Raw genomic sequence first — 5,414 nt, 5'->3', positions numbered from 1 at the left:
CCTGGAAAGACATCATTTCAAGCAGCATAGTTCCATCTGGCCATCACATTAGGAAAAATCCGCTGAGATTCCCGAAGACGGGTACTGTTTTGTGATGAACAGGCCGTGCTCTCCATATCTCCGCCAGCTTATGCTGGTCAAGATGACACAGTCTTGAATTCACCCTGAGTTGTGCCCCTTTGAAGACTCTCCAACATACTCCGTTTCTGGCAAGCCTTGAGTGTCCTATGGTTATGTCCGTTCCGTCCTGTAGTTCCGTTCGAATCCATTTGCGGCAAAGCCACGCCGATAATCCGTGTGTTGAAACGGATCCAAGCTCCTTCTTGACTTGTCCCGAAACAGACGCCCTGCAAACTGGTTTCTTCTATAAATTATGGTATATTCGTTAGGTTTAAAAAACCCACCTTTGTCTGTCATTGGATAACGCCCTATCACATGACTGGCCTCTTCTGGGAGCTGCTAATTAGAAATTCAATGCCGCGTTGTTCGTTATTCATAGTTGACGGCGAATAAATTTGAATTTGAAAAACACCATCCCCTTTGTACGCTGTTTAGCCAATGTTAAGCTAAACACAACTGTTACCACACTAGAAAATACCAGCCTTTCTGGGAGAACGTGATTATTGCTTGTAGATAATAAATGTTCTTCCAGATGATAAGAAAGTTTTTTTGTACAATTATATAAACAGCAAACCCGCTATATTCCCATGATACGTTACCGCGTAGTGAGGACGCTATGTCGTCGGGATGCCAAGCTGCAAGGCACAGCCACCCGCGAGCGACATACTGCACAGGCCGCCCAGTACTAGTCCTCTTACCCTGAACAAGGAGGCCCTCTTTCAACCTCCTTGCCCTGAACGGGAACATGCCGTAATTATGACCACCAATCTTCGGGGGCATGTACCCAGTCCTCCCGGCGACTGTTGTTTCCTTTCAACAAGGAGGTTAAATATTTAATTTCCTTGCTTTCAACGCTACCTCTCCAACATCTTTTTCTGTAACTATCAATCTCCACCTCTGTAAAGAAAGTTCAGAGAGTTTTCTGAAAAGTAAGCTCAAAGGCAAAGGTAACGGAACGATATCGGTAACATACGATACTACTGGAAAAAGTAAACGCTACCTTTCCGACATCTTTCTTGCACCTGTACATAGCATCTTTTTGTGTAAAGTGAGCTCAATGGTAACGTAAAGACATTGGAAAGATACCATATGTTCCATGAGGATATTTTGATTTTCCTGGTTTCGTCAAACACGCTAACACAGAATGAGTTATTCAGGCGAAGTCGCTACTTTAGTGAGAGGCGCATGTGGTATATTGAGTGGAAAATACTCGTAATTTGGTAAAAGCAATGCCTCTTTTAAGAATAATAATTAACGCTACCTTTCCGTTTGCACCTATACATTCCAAAAATTGTATCTGCTATATGTAAGTTTTAACCAGGAGCAAATGTTGCTTATCTTGGTTAAACTCAACACGTTAACACAGCAGGGGCTATTCAGGCGAAGCTGCTGCGTTAGTGAGGGCGCATGTGGTATATTGAGCGGAAAATAATGCCTCTTCTTCAAATAATGATTAACGCTACCTTTCCGACATCTAGATCTTTTTTCCACCTATACATAAAAGGGGGGAGGTTTGCTTAAACCTCCCCCCTTTTATGTAAAGTCAGCTCAAATGTAACGGAAAGACATCGGAAAGATTGTATCTGTTATATGTAGCTTTCACAAAGGAGATTTACTTTTCTTGGTTAAACTTAACACGCAAACACTATTCATTTGAAGCCGCTGCTTTAGTGAACGGCGCATGTGGTATATTGAGCGGAAAATACTCTTAATTTGGTAAAAGCAATGCCTCTTCTTCAAATAATAATTAACGCTACCTTTCCGACATCTTTTTTCCACCTATACATAAAAGGGGGGAGGTTTGCTTAAACCTCCCCCCTTTTATGTAAAGTCAGCTCAAATGTAACGGAAAGACATCGGAAAGATTGTATCTTTTATATGTAGCTTTCACACAGGACGAGATTTGCTTTTCTTTGTTAAACTTAACACGCAAACACAGCAGGAGCTATTCATTTGAAGCCGCTGCTTTAGTAAGCGACGCATGTGGTATATTGAGCGGAAAATACTCTTAATTTGGTAAAAGTAATGCCTCTTCTTCAAGTAATGATTAACGCTACCTTTCCGACATCTTTTTTCCGCCTATACATAAAAGGGGGGAGGTTTGCTTAAACCTCCCCCCTTTTATGTAAAGTCAGCTCAAATGTAACGGAAAGATATCGGAAAGATTGTATCTGTTATATGTAGCTTTCACACAGGATATTTACTTTTCTTGGTTAAACTAAACACGCAAACACAGCAGGAGCTATTCATTTGAAGCCGCTGCTTTATTGAACGGCGCATGTGGTATATTGAGCGGAAAATACTCTTAATTTGGTAAAAGCAATGCCTCTTCTTAGAAATAAACGCTACCATACCTATACATAAAAGGGGGAGGTCTCCATAGACCTATACTGATAAGAGTATGTAAAATGAGATCAATTGTAACGGAAGGGCAATGAAAATATATCATCTCCTATTGGTAATTTCCACCTTAGAGAACCACGAAAATAAAAAAAAGGCGAAGGTTAACTGATTGTATGTGAACGTATGGTCGGTTCAAAGCCTGTAGATGTTTTCTGTACATAAGCAATACCCGTTTCATATACGGCGCATATAAGGATGCTTAAAGGTTATGTAAAGATATTACATGTATTTAATCTGCCTTAACGAATACGGAAAGGTTACGGAAATGTAAAACCATGGTTTCCGTGGTCTTTACGATACCGTAAACTCTGCGGAAATATTTTCCCACCTTTAGGCTACATTTAAGTATCTCGGAAAGTATTCTTAAATATTCGTTTTCGTGCTGTGAAAGCAAAGTGCATAATTTGCAGATGGATTTTCATTAAAACAACAGCAACAATCAGACCTGAGAGAAATTCGTCAACGTCAAATGACTCTTGTAGGACCATCTGCTTTTTAATTTTTTCAACATAGAAACAAAAAGATTTGAACTGTCTTACTGTATATTCGAAAAATCTCGTGAAGTATATGACGTTATATCTCATGTAAAAAGCCAATATAATGCAAGTAATACCACGTCAAAAAAAGAATTGTTGTCAGATGTTGGAGATGTATTGATTTATCTATATAGGGGGATGGATACCAGTTGAAATGAATATCTTTGTCCTTAAATGCTAAAAAGAGATCAAGAATGCGTAATGTTTATGTCATAGAAAGGCATATATCTTTTCAATATGCGTCGTGACACAGACATTGTAAATGTTAATGAAAACTTTTGAATAATAAAAAAAGGTTTCTTACTATTTTCCATACTGTCGTTACGATTGCCCCATTAAAAACGTTATAAATTAAGGACGAGACAGCAAACATATCTTTTTTGGTCTGACACAATACCTTAAGAAGCCAATGTGTTCTATGGAGGATGATCTATTTTCTAATTGCACGAATCTCTACTTTATAATTTACATCATTTTATGTGATTACATATCTGTTTCGTTCTGTTAGGGGTTTCAGTTTGGATTTGACGTTTTCAGCGTCAATCTTAATCATTACGACCGTCTATACTTGAAGTAGTTAATTAAGCCTTTCCACAATAGGAGTATGGGAATTCTTGACTTTTCATGTTAAAGGGCATCAGAACAAAATGTACATAATCATTCTTTTTGTTGATAATCGGGATTATCTATCACTACAAAAAGACAAATAACTTGAATAAAATCATGATTAGTTGACGAAGATACGTGTTCATGGAACCCAAGTTTACTTTTGTTATCTGTTCCTCATCTAATATAATTGTCGAAAACGTTTCAGCCCCTCCAGATGTAAATTAATCGAAATTGTTCAAGCAAGCAATTGGTCATTTTTGCGTGAAGGGCGACTGTGATTGAAGCTCTCCTAATTCCGGACACCTTATGCAACATGCATGCTTATGGCAATGTCAGTGTTTACTCATAGATTGATCTCACTCAATTCATGCAATTGTACATGTCATATTTACCATCTATGGGGATAAGGATAATCCTCAATTGAGACAGACACGACTTGTTGATGGCTCTATTGTTTGAAAGTCCTTAAAAGATATGATTTACTCTTATCATGGAAAGATTTCAAAAGCATCGTTATGCAAACGATTGAAATATTTACTATTGACGTCAAATTCACACTGATACCTTTGAATTACAGACTGTGATTTCAAAAATATATATATTTACCAGATGAAAAAAAAGCATGACAGAGTTGACATATTTTTTTTACTTGTAACAAATACCTCGTGAGATGTAACGTCAGTATATCTACAAAACACAGGACACTTTTCGGCCAAAGGCTTTGTCACCTTGCGCAAACTTGTTTTTGTCGTAGAAGTTGATTGACATGCAGCTCGTAAATTCTTACCCGAATGAAAAATAGGAATCTTATGCAAATGTTCCCGCTTTATGACCTCGGATTACGACTCAGCAATTTTTATCAGCATTATTTCATCATGGGCAGGGCGATGTAAAAATTACATCATGTGGCACAAGATTTACTATGTAAGGGCTTAACAAAACACATCGCATTGTACGGCATTTGCTAGGTGACGCCTTTGCCGCCTTGTGCAAACTTGTTTTTCGTCTAGGAAATTGAATAACATGTTTGGTATTCGATAAATTCTGTTTGTCATCCACATGAAAACAGATGGCTATCTTAATCAAATGTTCCTGGTTCATGACCCCGTATCTCGACTCGTTGTCAGTAACCTAAAATTCATACAATGCCCAAAATAGTCATTTCAAGACGATTTTTTTCAATTATGAGCCAGAGATGAAGATGGACGGATTCTTACTAAGCTTATACAATGTCCCCTTACTCAGAAAAATTGCATTATTGTTGCATGTATCTTGTATCAGTAGAATTTTAATGTTGTATACCAACTATCCAATTTAAATGGTTTGATTATTGGCCGCTAAGTGGCTTTCCGCGGTATAGCAGAAGATATTAGGGGTCTTGATATCGCATAGTTGGGACATTTTATGATCTTGATTCTTTAAGACATAGGAAGCTCTTGTAGCAGAAAGTAATTGGTTTAGGCAAGGGGGTTCTATATACAACCTCCTTGGTTTAGGTTTCGGCCCCCAAGCGGTTGTTTTTTAAACTACAGGAATAGTTTGGTTGATACTTGTAAAACACAATAGACAGTCGACGTATCAGTATGATTTTAGCTATGCAAATAGCTTAACGTGAATGCAAATTGTGTAAATAAACAATTTCTTTCAGCAAATCATTACATCTTCATTTGTTTTAGCAAATAATGATAATCAATCTAATGGATTTTATAACACCTGAAGTTTTTATTATAGGACTTTTTCAAACGT

Source organism: Branchiostoma floridae, chromosome 12 (assembly GCF_000003815.2).
Source record: "Branchiostoma floridae strain S238N-H82 chromosome 12, Bfl_VNyyK, whole genome shotgun sequence".
NCBI classification, from domain to species: Eukaryota; Metazoa; Chordata; class Leptocardii; order Amphioxiformes; family Branchiostomatidae; genus Branchiostoma; species Branchiostoma floridae.
Note: the sequence above shows the minus strand (reverse complement) of the source record.